Source organism: Pan paniscus, chromosome 1 (genome assembly GCF_029289425.2).
Source record: "Pan paniscus chromosome 1, NHGRI_mPanPan1-v2.0_pri, whole genome shotgun sequence".
Taxonomy (NCBI): Eukaryota; Metazoa; Chordata; class Mammalia; order Primates; family Hominidae; genus Pan; species Pan paniscus.
Genome location: NC_073249.2, coordinates 47,944,518 through 47,960,927, shown reverse-complemented (window position 1 = coordinate 47,960,927; position 16,410 = coordinate 47,944,518). Strand labels below are relative to the sequence as shown.

At 50.6% G+C, this 16,410-nt stretch overlaps 1 pseudogene; it reads left to right on the top strand.

The window, feature by feature from the left end:
* Window positions 1–8,248: 8,248 nt before the first annotated feature.
* On the top strand, window positions 8,249–9,574 carry LOC134730082 (foldase protein PrsA-like; annotated as a pseudogene).
* Window positions 9,575–16,410: the final 6,836 nt, after the last annotated feature.

Here is a 16,410-nt window from a genome sequence, read left to right as displayed (position 1 = left end):
TGTCTTCCTTGACTGACGGTTAACACTCCCAAGCCCATGGCGCTGGGCTGCCCCCATCTTGAGCTCTGAACAGCAAAGCCTAATCTCAGAGCTACTGTGGGACTGTGACTCCCAAACCTGGTGGCAGGTGCTGCCTTCAGCCCCCACCTGAGTCAGGGACCGCCACACGGCCCCCTGCCCCAAGCCTTGGGTTACCCTGTAGATACTGCCCTGGCTTATGTGTTCACTGGCTCCTGTGCCCCAACCCAAAATGCGGCCACCATTGCCTTCCTCCAAGAGGACCCCCAGTATCTACTGCTGCTTCTCAGAGCCAGGAGCTCTGAGCAGGAGCAGTCAAGAGGGGTTGCCGGTCTGCCCTCCCCTGCTCTTGTGCTACAGTACAGAGGGATGGGCAAAGGGAGCTAACAGTGTCGCTCAGAGACAAAGAACACAGAAGCAAGATGGTTTCCTTGGTCAGCAGGGAGCTCTGGCCCTGCCTTCTAGGCTCCCTGGGAGTCCTGCGCGCCAGGCACCCTCCTTCTCTTCCGCTGCAGGCATTGCTGACTTTGAGCACTCACCCTGGCTCTCTGATCCCAGGGCCACCCCTTCCCCTGGGTGCGCTCTCCCTCCCACACTCTGCTGGGCATCCTGTGTGAAAACATCATCCCTTAGGCTCTGCCCTGGGGCACCTAAGGAACCTCACGGAAGATTCGGCTCCTTGCTCACAGCCTCCAAATGGCCAGGAAAAAGTTTCACCTCTCACAACAGTTTTGCAGGAGAGATGCCATTCTGTGGGACAAAATGCTGTGGGAGTATTTTAGTATTTAGTATTTTAGTATTTTAGTATTTAGTATTTAGTATTTTAATATTTAGTATTTTAGTATGTTCTACCAACAAACCAACTGCACAGGCAAGAAATGGTTTTCTCCAGCTCCAAGACCTCGCTTTCTCCTTAAACAAAAGCCCCAGGTTCTCTGCCTGGGATCAACCTACATCTGAAGTTCTGGGCTGCAGACGCTTACCTTGTTCAGTCCTCGTGGAGCTGGGCTGGCCTGTGCCTCGCCGTAGACTGCAGACTGTGAGGGGCAGAGCCGAGGGGAGGCTATGAAAACTGTGTCCAGCAGCAACTGGCTGATAAAAATAGAACAGACCCACTGCCCCCTCCTGCTGCCCCTCCTCCCTCCCACCCCTCCCACACACACACACACACACACACCTCACAGGGCAGATGCGTGCTGCGATGCACACAACAGGCACACAGGCGGAAAGCCATGTGAATTTGTGGCTCAGGAGCAGAGGCAAATTCTGTGCACATAGGTGCCACCAACTGAGTGAAACCAGCACCCACCTGGGGAGACTTGAGCTGCAGAAAGGGAAAGAATGAGCAGCCAGACCAGGTGTGGGGACTGAGCGGAGATGGGACCGGGAGGGGGAATGAGGGAGAGCAAAGGGCCACAGTGAAGGCCCAGAGGGGCAAGTAGCAGCTGGGGGAAGAGGACCATTGGGCTAACCCTGCATCTCTTATAAGGCAATATGGAAATGAGGCCCCCGAACCCATGCCCCAAAAGCCCAAGAGGGCTAAAGACTCAGCTTTCAGGGATTTTTCAGTGGCTCTGGTGCACGTGGGATAGGAGGGTGCCTGGCTGTGGGGAGTGATGTGAGCAGTGTTGCAGGCTGACCCCAATGAGTGTTTCCAGGGCTGAGCAGAATGGCAGTGGCAGCAGGGCACACCTTTATGCTCACGGAGGTCTGAGGGTCTGCAGACACTCTGCATCCCCCTCCAGGTGGGTTTCCTGGAATCTAGATTTCCCAGGTTCCAAAAGACACCCGAGTCTCATGCCTGGAACTCAGTGAGACTAATTCACCTCTCCTCTGCCCTAATCTTCATCTCCAGCCAGAAGCCAACAGATCCCAGGGGACTGGAGCCACAGGGGCTGCACCTGTTTACCGGGTATTTTTAGGACAGTTGATGAACACATAATACCCACCCTATAGTCAGAGAAAGACAATGCCTGCTATGTTAATCCTGTGGCTATTATAGTCTGTCATCTCATGGGTTGGGGCAGGACGCTGACCCTCTCAGAGGCCAGAGAGAGGCCTCGCAAGCAGGAGGTTAGGGAGCCCCAGCCATGCTCCCCATTTGGAGAGGGAGAGAGTAATGGGCAGGGGTGTCCTAAGGAGACACACCCCAGTGCCCACAGAGGTAAAGGCCCTGCCCTCTCTACACCGACATTCTGCTGCCTAATAGAGGTTGCTCTAATTCTGTTCTGGTCGGGTCAACTTTGAGAAGCCTCTGTGTGAGACGGCTGCCAGGGAGAAATGACAGGGTCTGGGGAGGCATAGGGGTTGGGGACATAGGATTCCAAGTGGAGAGGCTGGGATGGATAATGAAGGCGGGCTCCAGTCAAAAGGAGCAGCTAGAGGGGAGAAGGAATTTAGGGGCTTTGCAGATGAGCCTACTGGAGTTTATTGCCTTGGCTTATTATAATGTATACAATAACTTTCCATTTATTTATTTATTTATTTATTTACTTTTGGAGACAGAGTCTCACTCTGTCACCCAGGCTGGAGTACAGGGGCTCTGTCACCCAGGCTGGAGTACAGTGGCTCACTGCAACCTCCACCTCCCGGGTTCAAGTGATTCTCCTGCCTCAGCCTCCTGAGTAGCTGGGACTACAGGCGCGCCACCATGCCTGGCTATTTTTTCTATTTTTAGTAGAGATGGGGTTTTACCATGTTGGTCAGGCTAGTCTCAAACTCTTGGCCTTGAGCGACGCACCTGCCTCGGCCTCCCAAAGTGCTGGGATTACAGACATGAGCTACCATGACCAGCCTATACAATAACTTTCTTAAAAGGCCTTGATATTCTCAAAAAATGAATTCTCTGCATGAATTATCCTGCTTTTTGAAAAGGAAAAATAAAAGAAGACAGTCTGACAAATAGAAGAACAAAGCAGGGTGAACACAAGCCAAGAAAGTAGGTGGCCGGATGTCCGCAGCAAGACGTGGAGAACATAGTGCAGCCAGGGGCCCTCCCTGGGCAGGAGCCATGGAGAATCTCAGACTCGGAGTGATTCATCTTCACACTCTGTTGGACAGCATGGGGCCAGAACCCCTCACCCCAGTGTCCCAATTCCATCCCCACCATCCCTGCACACCATGTGGAATCCAGCCTCCAGCTCACCCTCTCAGATCCACCCTGACCTTTGACCCCAGTTCACACACTGACTTCTTTAGTGTCTCTCTCCTGCAGTCTCTCAAAGGTGGCCTTCAAAAGCAAGAATGCAGTGCCCTGTTGTCCTTGCCCCTGACCCCCATCTTCCTTCATGTATGGAGTGGGTGCAGAGCAGGCCCCAATGATTCAGGCCGCCCACACCCAGCTGAGGGGCCGCCACTGGAGGTCTTAGCCCTGTGGCCCACTCACTGCCCCAGCCAAGTGCGCCTCTGCAGCCTTTCTCCTCCCCTCCTTGCCTACAGAAAAGGTCACCCCTTCTCAGTGCACATCTGCCCTGGGGCCAGGCTTCCTATTCTCCCTGCAGAGCAGACACAGCTGTCCCAGAGCTGAGGTTCTGTCTGACACAGATGCTCACTGGTCAGGGAGGACCCTTCCTAGACACAGAGCCAGAGAGAGTGCTCCTGGCCCTGGAGAGCCCCAGGCAGCACCCTTTGCGCTAGGCTGAATAATGGCCCCCACAGGTGCCCATGCCCTAATGCAAATGTGAATCTGTTACCTTATATGGCAAAGGGATTTTGCAGATGTGATTACATTAAGACACTTGAGATGGGGAGATTATCCTGGATTATCTTGGTGGGCCCAATCTAAACACAAGTGTCCTTCTCAGCTGAGTGAGGCTTGAGGAGCAAGGTTGAGAGAAGGAAATGCGATGAAGGAAGCAGATGTCAGAAAAGATGCTATGCTGCTGGCCTTGATCATGGAGGGAGGCCATGAGCCAAGGAATGCAGGCAGCCTCTAGAAGCCAAAAAAGGCCAGGGAATGGCTTCTCCCCTAGAGCCTGCAGGGGGAAGCAGGCTTCCCACCACCTTGCCTTGCAGCCCAGGGAGACTGACTTCAGACTTCTGCCCTCCAGAACTGTAAGATAATAAACTTGGGTTATTTGTGCTGACTTGCCACAGCAGCAATGAGAAACTAATACATTCTTCGGTGCCTTGATGGGCCCTGGACTTCATGGTTCCGGCTGTGCTTAGGACCAGTCAGGAAAGCAGTGACCTGGGAGGGTCAGTGAAACAAACCAGCCCAGGTTTCACAGCAAGGCAGCCCTGAGGAAGAGTGGGCCACAATCCAGCCCTACCAGGGCCTGGCCTTCCAGAAAGCCAGCTCTGATCTTGCCGAGAGCATCGCAGGACGCCAGAGCAGGAAGACCGTCCAGTCCAATCCATGTGCCCGTGAGGAAATCCAGGCCCCTCGAGGAGAGGCCACAGGGTGAGGGGTTAGGTCTCCTAACTCCCAGCCCAGTGCTCTGTCACGCTGCCCACAAAGCAAAGACACTTCCCTAACCTTAACTTTAGCCCAATTCAAATCCTAAAACTAACCCTCCTTTTTTTTTTTTTTTTTTTTTTTGAGATGGAGTCTCGCTGTGTCACCCAGGCTGGAGTGCAATGGCGCAATCTCAGCTCACTGCAAGCTCTGTCTCCCAAGTTCACGCCATTCTCCTGCCTCAGCCTCCCGAATAGCTGGGATTACAGGCACCCGCCACCACGCCCGGCTACTTTTTTGTATTTTTAGTAGAGACAGGGTTTCACCGTGTTAGCCAGGATGGTCTCGATCTCCTGACCTTGTGATCCACCCACCTCGGCCTCCCAAAGTGCTGGGATTACAGGCGTGAGCCACCGCACCCAGCCCTAACTCTCCTTTTAACCCCAGTATAATCCCTGCCCCTGTCTTTATCCCTAACCTACTAGAACCTTCACCTTCTTGCTCTCTACTCTCTTGCTTGGTTTACTGAGGTGGCCGCTTGCCCTCTCAATCCATTCTGCACACAGCATGCAAAATGCTAAAACTGACCTTGTTCTAATTCCTAATCCAGCTTCATCTCCAAGCCCTAGTCTATACCACATGAGTTTCCCCTCATGGCATTGGCCTAGCCTTATTGCAGGCCTTCTAGACACTAAGCTGAATTTAGCTTCACTGCAGAATTGATCCAGCTATGCAGCATCTTCTCTGAACCTTGGCTTCCTCATTTGTAAAGTGGGTTAAGGGTGTGCAGGGACCTGAGGCTGAGCCCGGCTTCCATGAGGTCCCCCTCCCTGGGACAAGGCTGCTGGCTTTTCCTTAACCTGGCTTTTTAAATTTTTTATAGAGGTGGCATCTCCTTATATTGCCCAGGTTGGTCTTGAACACCTGGGCACAAGCAATCCTCCTGCCTTGGCCTCCCAAAGTGCTGGGATTACAGGCATGAGCCACCATGTCTGGCCCCCTTTATCCTCTTTCAAAGTCCAGGTAGAGGCTGAGGCAGCCTTGACCAGAATCCAGGCCTCAGGAGAATGGCCTCTGTGGTCAGTACCCTCTCAGATCTTCTGTGACTGCCCAGCTCAATGGAAATGGATGGAAGAATTGCCAGGAGAAGGAGTGAGACCCAGAGCTGGCCAGATCGCGGGAGGAAAAGGCAAGTCCAGGAAAGACGGATGGTGAGATGGGCGTCGGTGAGAGGGGAAGGCCTGGAGGGGTTTCCAGCCTCTAGTGCCACTGACTCCCAGTATCATCCTTGTCCCTCCCAGGGCTGGGGAGGCCACAGGGCAAGGGAAGGAAGTGTCTGGCCAGAGGAGCTAAGCCTTGTAAGGCCGTGGGTTGTGGAGTCAGGGCCTATCACCTCAGAGGCTGACACCTGTCAGCCCTGGCTGCCCTGGCTTGGTTTGGGAAGCACAGAAGCCCAAATTAGCAAGTGGCAAAGCCCAGACCATCTGTCTTCCGGGCGGCCCCTCCTGAGACGGGCTCTCCCGCCACTACACAGGGGCATTCGCTTCAGTGACAGCCAACCCCACACCCCTCCCCACCTTCTCCGCCCACCCCCTGTTAAGCTCATCATGGTTCCAGGGCCAGCTTTCTGTGGCTGAGTTCTGAGAGGGGGCAGGGCTGGGGGCTGAGCGGACTAGAGCAGAAGGAACAAAGAAACCAAAAGCTGTCACCCTCAATTTTTCACCACAAATCAGCCTCACATGAAGGTTTGTGGCATTAGAGACAGCATAGTGAGGTGAGTCAACACATGACTTTGGAAGTAGACGGCTCTGCCACTTGCCAGGAATACTCACTAATGAAACTTAGCAATGTATCCCTCTGAGCCTCCACTTCCTCATCTGTAAAATGGGGATAATAATGGTGCCCACCCAGGGGGTTGCTGTGAGGTTCCTATGAGGTGTTGTGTATAAAGGGCATTGCAAAGGCCTGGCACAAGGCAAATGCTGAACAAATATTGGTTCTTAGTATATACCCCTCGAGGCCTCACACTAATGTTCTGAGGTAGGCACTATTACTTACCCTACTATACCCACGAGGAAACAGACTCACAGTGGCTCAGCAATAACCCAGGGTCCCACAGCAAGGATGACGCAGAGCTGAGAGCTGCACCCAGCTCTCTGGTGCCAAAGTCCGTGCTCCTGCAAATAGTAAGTGTTCAGTAAACGGGGGCCATCGCTATGACTTTAATGTTCTCATCTTCAGCCAACACTGTGGTTCCCACAGGGAACTTGGAATGGACCAGTGTTGTGACCCCAAAGCTCTGTATAATTCATCCCAACATTAAACACAGTAAATGGGCTGAGCATGGTGGCTCAGGCCTGTAATCCCAGCACTTTGGGAGGCTGACGCAGGCAGATGGCTTGGGCTCAGGAGTTTGAGACCAGACTGGGCAACATGGCAAAAGCCCCATCTCTACAAAGAATACAGAAGTTAGCCGGGTGTGGTGGTGCAAGCCTGTGCTCCTGGCTACTCGGGAGGCTGAGGTGGGAGGATTGCTTGAGCCCAGCAGGAGGTCAAGGCTACTGTGAGCCGAGATCACATGCCACTCCAGCCTGGGCGACAGAGTGAGACCCTGTCTCAAACAAAACAAAAAAAAACGTAAGTGATGGTTTGAATGACTGATTCTTGATGTACCTATTGTAAGAGGTTTGGCTGTGTAATAACAAATAATATTAGCCACTCTTTTTAGCACGGGGACGCCATGAGAGGAGGCTCTTCTTCCTCTCCAGAGAGGCCTGGGTGGGGCTAGAGATGGGGTGAGTGGAAGTGAAGGAGAGACAGGGCAGAGGGAAGAGGCTGAGGGTCTTGTGAGTCCCTGCAGGTCCCAGCACTGGGCAGGTAGGGGTACATCTCTCACCCTCTGCGCCCTCCACACACCTCCCCATGCCCCGACCCCCCCCCCACACCCGCCACCCTCTGCCAAACCTGTTGCTTCACTTCTCTCTTGAACTACCAGCTCCTTGAGCTCAGCATTGCCACACCCTGAATTCTCTTCTGGCTCATCTAGTTTCTCCCATCAGCCCAGTGCTAGAATGAAGGAGGAAGGCCCAAAGACCACCCCCACTCCCGCCCCAGGTTCCCTTTTTCTGTGCTGCCGCTGAGCCTCCACACCCTGAGCCCGGGACTGGCAGTGCCTTGACAGGTCCCCACAAAACAGGCTGCCTCTCCAGGAATCCCCATAATAAGTCGGTGGGGCTGACCCTGTATGTCCAGGGACTGGGGGATGTGGAGGACAGTGATGGAGAGTGAGCTAGCAAATTGGGTGTAGACCCCTCCCTAGAAACTAATCATTTTCAAGCTGGCACGTGAGCAGTTAGCAACCCTGGGAACTGGGACACCAGGTCACTGCGTCTCTCTCCCAATTCTGCCCCACGCTACCCACCCACCAGGTTCCACCCAGCTCTCCCACACAGGACTTTCTGTCTCCGATGCTCACTTGGTTCTAGGCATTGCCTCCCCTGTGTTTTTGGGTGCACAGTTCTACCTTCCCTCTGAAAAGTCTGTCCCCAGGGGCAGCTGATGGGGCTTCTCCCCTCCATCTGTTCACTCTGGACCCAGCATGGTGTGCAGCAGAACAGGCCTCTGCCCACTCCCCCACCCACCCCCAGTGGTTTTCAAACCCTTATAGGGCATCCGAATTTTGGGGAGGGCTTGTTAAAACACAGATTCTGGGCCTCACCTCCCCAAATTTCTGATTCAGCAGGTCTGGGATGCAGCCCAGAAACTTGCATTTCTAACAATTTCTCAGGTGGTGGCCTGAGGACCTCCCTTGAAGAACCACTTAGGCAGTTGAGACTTCAACAGCAAGTTTCCAGGATGCCACCCAAAGGAACAAGTGGTTCTGGAAAAGGGGAAAGTGGAAGCAACCTCTGGGAGTGACAGTGCTGGCAAGAAGGCTCAGGGTCCCAAAGGTGGTGGCAATGCAGCTAAGGTCAGACACATTCTGTGTGAACAACATGGCAAAGTCATGGCAGTCATGGAAAAGTTAAAGTCTGGGATAAGATTCAATGAAGCAGCCTCACAATATAGTGAAGATAAAGCCAGGCAAGGGGGCAACTTCGGTTGGATGACGAGGGTCCATGGTGGGGCCATTGCAGGACGCAGCATTTGTCTTGCCTGTAAGTGGGATGGATAAGCCTGTATAACATCCACCAGTTAAGACAAACTTTGGATATCATATTATTATGGTTAAAGGAAGAAAATATAATCATAGAAAGACTGAAAAAAAAACATCTAAAAGCACCCCTTCTAGGCAGACACAACACTTTTGTCTGTGCTCACCCCTCAGTGGGGCCCCTGAACTGGGCATGGGCAGCCCCTGCCCTGGTCCATCCCCCATGCTGCCCTCCCCACCCTACGCTTCAGACCCAGAGAACTCTGGAGCCCCCCAAACACTCTTTATCAGGCACCAACCCAGGCCTTGGGGTACGATGATGAACCTTGGCTCCTGTCCCCGCCACTGTCCTCAGCACGGTGCCGGCCTCTTGGATGGTTTGGGCAGCTGGACACAGCCCCTTGACGTTCCTGATCCCCTCATACCGTGCTCACTCCATTCCCATCTTCCCATGCAGCAGATGGCGAGGGACAGAAATTATTTTCTTCTTTGCCAGAGGAACGCACTTAGTGCCAGGGCTAAGAGAGGAGAGTGAGTCCGTGGGGACGGCATCCCAGCCTGCTGTCCTTCCCTGGGGCCTGCTGGGGCAGCTTGGCCCACTCCAGCACCAGGCCCATGTGCCCAGCTGCCTGGGCAACACCCTGGCTCAGGCACCGCCAAGCCCCTCCTCACTCGATGGCCCCACCCTGAACCCCATCTGCTCCCTTCCTCTTCTCCCTGTCACACAAAGGCCCAGCCACAGCCGCTGAGCCAAACTAGAAATCTGAGGGTCCCCCCCTCTGCTCCATTCCCTTCCTCCTCGCAGCCAGGAGAGCAGCAAGTCCTGTCCTGCTCCCCTCGAGGCCTCCTAACCTGCCCTCCTCCACAGACCCACGCCACCGTATCTGTTTGAGCCGCTGTCTTCTGCCAACTTCATGGCAGCAACCTCCTCACTGCTCCAGCTGACTGCTCCGGAAGCCTCTCCATCCCACTGCCGCCCGAACCACTTTCCTTCAATGACAATATGAGGATAAAATGCAAACCTGTGGTCAAGTCACATGCGCTTTTGTGATCACACCCTTGCAGCTTCCCTAGCCCCTATGCCCCCTGGTCCCAGCTGCACAGAAGTATTCAACATCCCCAGATCACCAGAGGCTTCTCCAAAGGCCCTTCTCTCCCAATCCACCTATACTCCTACCCTCCTCCAAGTCTCAGTGGAGCACTGACTCGTCCAGGAAGTCTACCCTGACCACCCGACTGCATTAGGAGCCGCTCCTCCAGGCCCCATAGCCCTGTATGTCCCTCTTTCTACATGGCATCCACAATATTGAAGTCATCTATTTACTCATCTGGGAGAAACTTGAGTGTCAACACTATGTCTTATGCAGTTTTATATTCTCAGTGACCACCACAGTGCCTGACACATAGTAGATGCTCATTGAATAAACGAATGGACAAGTAACCAACACAGAAAGGCACCTTCTGGCCAGACACAGTGCAGGAAATTTGCCTTTCATGGCTCAGGAGGGATCTTTGCTTGTTTCTCAGGGTCCTGAAATAAGGCTAGGAGGCTCATGGCTAAGGGTACAGGGAAAGGGCCATCTGAGAAGCCATCTCTTTAAAGTTCTTGGCACCTGGAGTGTCTGGGCACCAGATGCCCCCTCTCCCAGAGAGAAGCAGCCGCAGCTACTCACTGACCTTGACATAGGTGATGAACTGCTCGCCCCTCCAACAATGTGCTCGGACACACATAGAAACAACAGCTGGGCACTGGGCCTTTGTTGTTGTTAAACTTAGGCCCTGGGAGGTCACCCTGAACTATGACCACCCCTCCACCCTGTGCCCAGCCTGGGGCCAGAAATGTCAGGGGGAAGCAGGTGCCAACACAGACAAAGAGCCCTGCCCTTGTTTCTGGTGTGTATTCCCACCTCCCTGGCTGCTTCCTCCTCCCGCTCCATTCTCCTCCAAAGCCCCACAACTCCACAGACCCCAGCTGTCCTTCTTCCCTGCTCTCACGCCCTTGCCCCCACCCCATGACTGTTTTGCAGGAGGTTTGGGGAGGAATTGAGAAGGGTGGGACCTTCTCAGTCAGCAGATCTAATGAAGATCCTTCCAGACCCTAGCCAGGATAGGACAACCTCTCCAAAACTCTGAGGCTGGGCTGAGCCTCTTTCTGAGGATAGGGCTTTCATGGGGTCTCACCCTGTTCACAATGGGGCAGGGGGAGGGGCAAGCTGCTACCCTCCTCTCTGTGCAAGAAAGAGGAGGCCTCCCTTTGCTTCCTTATACATGCAGACTCCCAGCCACACTTCAACCCATCTCTTTGCTGCTCATCAGGGCTCAGCTATAGGAAAATTGGTAACACAAAGCCCAGCTCCAAGGTGCTCACTGTCAGTCCAGCAGGGAACGGGACTGCAGACCTATAACTACACCCAGAGTACATCTGCTGCAGCAGAGGCTGGAAACCAAACAGGGGCCTTGGGAGCTGGGGGTGGAATGAATTTCCCCAGCCAAAGCAGGAGGTGGAGAGGGATTAGGCCCCCTAAGACAGACCCCTCTCCGCCCCGTCACAGACTATCCTGGGTTTGCGATGTGGTAATGCTTCTCGAAGAGTGGCCCACCAACTCCTGGGGGTACCATATTTGTCTTTGCATTGGATTGGCATGTGGGCTGATAGTGCGAAGGCAATGGTGGGTAAAACTGGTGACTTATTCTTTCCCATGTTGCAGTCATTGGGGCCAAAAAGCCAGTTTTATTTAAGCGTCCTTGATGAAACAGAAAAAAATGTTAATTGTATTAAATTAAATATGTTTAGAATATAGAGCACTTCTGCCATAGACCAAAGTATATGGAATACGTATCTATATATCTATGTAAGCTATAAGTGCTGTATTCCATCATAAAACATCTTTTTTTTTTTTTTAGACGGAGTTTCGCCTTTGTTGCCCAGGCTGGAGTGCAATGTCACAATCTCGGCTCAATGCAACCTCCACCTCCAGGGTTCAAGCGATTCTCCTGCCTCAGCCTCCCAAGTAGCTGGGATTACAGGCATCCACCACCACACCTGGCTAATTTTGTATTTTTAATAGAGACAGGGTTTCTCCATGTTGGTCAGGCTGGTCTCGATCTCACAACCTCAGGTGATCTACCCACCTCAGTCTCCCAAAGTGCTGGGATTATAGGTGTGAGCCACTGCGCCCAGCCAAGGCATCATTTTTACTTGAGAAAAGGACTGATTGAAAAACTATTGTCTGGATGCAGTGGCTCACACTGGTAATTCCAATACTTTGGGAGGCCGAGGTGGGAGGATTACTTGAGCCCAGGAGTTTGAGACCAGCCTGGGGAACATGTAAGACCTCATTTTTACAAAAAATACAAAAATTAGCCAGTCATAATCGTGTGCACCTGTAGTCTCAGCTACTTGGGAGGCTGAGGCAGGAGGATCACTTGAGCCTGGGAGGTCGAGGCTACAGTGAGCTAAGATAGCACTACTGCACTCCAGCCTGGGCAACAGAATGAAATCCTATCTCAAAAAAAAAAAAAAAAAAAAAAAAAAAAAAAAAAAAAAAAGGAAGGGAAGGGGAGGGGAGGGGAGAGGAGGAAAGGGGAGGGGAGGGGAGGGGAGGGGACTATTGGCCGGATGCAGTAGCTCATTCCTGTAATCCCAGCACCTTGAGATGCCAAGGTGAAAGGGTCACTTTAGTCCAGGAGTTGGAGACCAGCCTGGGCAACATGGAGAGACGTCGTCTTTACAAAAAAGTGCAAAAATTAGCCAGGCGTGGTGGCACATGCCTGTAGTCCCAGCTACTCAGAAGGCTAAAGTGGGAGGATCACTTGAGCACAGGTGGTCGAGACTACAGTAAGCTGAGATCAAGTCACCATACTTTAGTCTGGGCAACAGAGGGGCACCCTGTCTCAAAAAAAAAATAAAGAGATAAGAAAAGAAAAAGAAAAACTGTTAATTGGACTTGACTATTTTCTCAAAAATGAACAAAGTAAGCCTGTAACTTTTTTTTTTTTTTGAAACAGAATCTTGCTCCGTCACCCAGGCTGGAATGCAGTGGCCCAATCTCGGCTCACTGCAGCCTCCACCCTCCAGGTTCAAGTGATTCTTGTGCCTCAGCCTCCCGGGTAGCTGTGATTACAGGCATGCACCATCACGGCCAGCTATTTTTTGTGTTTTTAGTAGAGATGGGGTTTCACCATGTTGCAGGCTGGTTTCAAACTCCTGACCTCAGGTGATCCTTCAGACTCACCCTCCCAAAATGCTGGGATTACAGGCATGAGCCACCGCACCCAGCCTAAGCCTGTAACTCCAAGGAAAACAGTTCAGAGTACTTGTTGCCAATTAAAATTCAAGCTTTCCAACAAAAATTTGAATCTTGAAAAGTTCTATCTGCCATCATGAGCTTGACAGGTTCCCAAACACGTAAAGACTTTTCAGATAAGATCAATGGTGATATTAAGAATGTAATTGTTTATCATTGTTTAATGTATGAAATGCATCAACATTTGGAAAATATGCATAACTCGGAACATCAATATCCTCCAAATGACCAAGGCATAATGTCACAAAATCCAGAGTATTAAAACTTTATTGATAGGTTTCAGATTGTACATTGTAGCTAACCCTTAAGAAACTTCCACTTATTGAGTTTTGATGTAGTACCCAAGAATATCCACAATTCTCTGAAAAAGCTGTTAAAATACTTCTCTCAGCCGGGCACAGTGGCTCACTCCTGCAGTCCCAGCACTTTGAGAGGCTGAGGTGGGCGGATCACGAGGTCAGGAGTTCAAGACCAGCCTGGCCAACATGGTAAAACCCGTCTCTACTATAATACAAAAATTAGCTGGGCATAGTGGCGTGCACCTGTAATTCCAGCTACTCAGCAGGCTGAGGCAGGAGAATCACTTGAACCAGGGAGGTGGAGGTTGCAGTGAGCCAAGATCATGCCATTGCACTCCAGCCTGGGCAATAGAATGAGAATCTGTCTTGAAAAAAAAAACTTCTGTTTTCTGACTACATATCTATGCAAGACTAGATATTTTTTTGTTGTATTTCTAACAAACAGATTGATTGCAAAGCAGATATGAGAATCCAACTGTTTTCTGTTAGGCCAGACAAGTAAAAGGATTTGTAAAAATGTAATAAAATGCCACTCCTCACTAGGTATTTCTGCTCTGTAATTTTATCACAAAAACTTTTATTTATATTAAATAATAATATTTTATTTGTATTTTTTTTACATTATAATGTATAATATATTGTTACATTATTTATGACATATAATAAAATAAGTTAACATGTAAAATGGACTTATTATAACTACTAAATGAATTAATATATTTTAGGCTGGGTGCAGTGGCTCACACTTTTAATCCCAGCACTTTGAGAGGCCGAGACGGGCAGATAACTTGAGCTCAGGAGTTCAAGACCAGCCTGGCCAACATGGTGAAACCCCTCTCTCTACTAAAAATACAAAAATTAGCCAGGCGTAGTGGCACATGCCTGGAATCCCAGCTACTCAGGAGGCTAAAGCATGAGAATCGCTTGAACCCAGGAAGCGGAGGCTGCAGTGAGCCAAGATTGTGCCACTGCATTCCACCCTGGGCAACAGAGCAAGACTCTGTCTCAAACATATATATGTTTACCTTTTTTCTCAGTTTTAATTTCTGATATGGAGAATATTGATAGATTTAACTGACTTAAACAAAAGGTCTTTGGAGTCCTTAACAAAGGGTGTAAAGCAGTCCTGGGTCTCCCTCTCTTGCCTAGAGTGTCACAAACTCCTAGGCTCAAGCAATCCTCCCACCTTGACCACACAAAGCATTGGGATTACAGGTGTAAGCCACTGCACCTGGCCAGGCGTATAAATGTTTCATTCAAAGTTGGTGACCCGGGGCTGCTACACTGAGACCTGACTTTACACCCTTTAGTATTAATCTGAGAACAACATTCTATGTTTTTAGCAGATTATTATTGTTATTATCCTGATTCACATTATCATCTACAAAATAACATAAAAGATGAAATAATCAAGAAAACATAAAGTATGATTTTTAATTATGTCCAATGGCAGCCAATAACAGGATTCAACCAATAATTTTTTTTTTTAAGACGGAGTCTTTCTCTGTAACCCAGACTGGAGTGCAGTGGTGCAACCTTGGCTCACTGCAACCTCTGCCTCCCATATTCAAGTGATTCTTCTCCCTCAGCCTCCCACGTAGCTGGGACTACAGGCGCCAGCCACCACGCCCGGCTAATTTTTGTATTTTTAGTAGAGACGGGGTTTCACCGTGTTGACCAGGCTGGTCTCAAACTCCTGACCTCAGGTGATCTGCCCACCTTGGCCTCCCAAAGTGCTGGGATTACAGGCGTGAGCTACCGCACCCAGCCCAAGAATTTTTAATATCCAAGTTATTGTGTGTAAGATCAGTCATTGCTAGTGAGCTCCAGGTATTTTGTGGTTTAATAAAATGCCCTGAAGGCACTGCATGAAACAGTGGCATTATAAAACTGTGAATTTTGTTTCAGTACTCCGTGTGGGTTATGTGAGAAAAACCTGGCATTGGCTGACCTAGTCCCATGAGCTGTATTTCTATTCCTGGAATAAAGAGATAAAGTTCTTCTTCTTGCCACCAGAGGGAGCATTGGTGAGCCTTGGTGCATGTGTGTGCATGTGTGTGCGCGTGCCTGTGTGTGTGTATGTGTGTGTGAAGAGAGAGAGAGAAACAGAGAGAGAAAGGGAAAGAACGTGTGGGTGACTTGTTTGTGACTGACTATATGCCTGAGATCGCTTGGGTGTGAAATTTTCAAAGTGGCTGATTGTATGTGAATGTCCCTCCTTCCTCCACCCACATGATAAACAATCAAAAGTGTTTCCAGTCCCAGCCTCTTATTCATCACTCCCTGAACCTTCCCTGCACGCTTGTTCACAGCTAGGTGATCTGGGTGGATTCCAGGGCTAAAGCTTGGAGAGCAACAAATACAGTTCATCTGAGAGAAGCGTCTTGCAATGCAGTTACTGTAACCCCAACATAGTTGCTTTGGACCTATCTTTCTTAAAGTGAGGTCTCCCTGTAATCCCAGAATTCCCTTGAGGATCTAAGTGTTCTATGGTTCTTAACTTTTGGAAGGGGGTTCAAGCTTCCTTTGAAAACTTTTGCAATGCAAAAGCATTCACACACATCATTTTGAAAAGCCAAAAGCTATTCCACACCAATTCCAGCGGGCTCAGAGACCCTCTGGAACCCATTCAAGGACACACACGGGAAGGAGGCCTGTAGTGTGTGCACAAGTGTCTCTAAAGACTTCAAGATGCTTCATCCCAGGAAGAGACACCAGCTGCAGTAGCCCCTGCTCCTCTCTGGGCGTGGCCAACAGGGACACTGAGAAGTGGAGAGAGCTTGGAGAGAAGGCGGCTGACCCTAGAGGGAGATGTGGAGCCGGGAGTGAGTGGATGGTCCCTGATGCCTCAGGAGACTGAGGTATGAAGAAAATTCCCGTTTCCCAAGGTGCCTTGCGGAGTCCAGGGAGCCAAGAATCTCACAGCCTGTAACAAAATGATATTCACTCCCAACTCCAGGTGCAGCCACCTCAGAATAATTCAGGGGGTTCAGCCTGGAGTTAAGTATACTCTTGCTATACCCTCCCTGGTATCCTCTCCACCTACCTTGATAAATGTGAATTTTTTGTGATTCAGTCTAAAATCCAGACAGAAGGGAAGCCTGCTTTTCCTGCCTTGTTGGCCACATGAATATATAAAAACTCCCCAAACATTTGTAATACATGCAATAACGTGTTTTACTGTCATACTGAGAAGGTAGTGATTAATTCTCTCAGAGGGGACTCAAGAGAAGATTT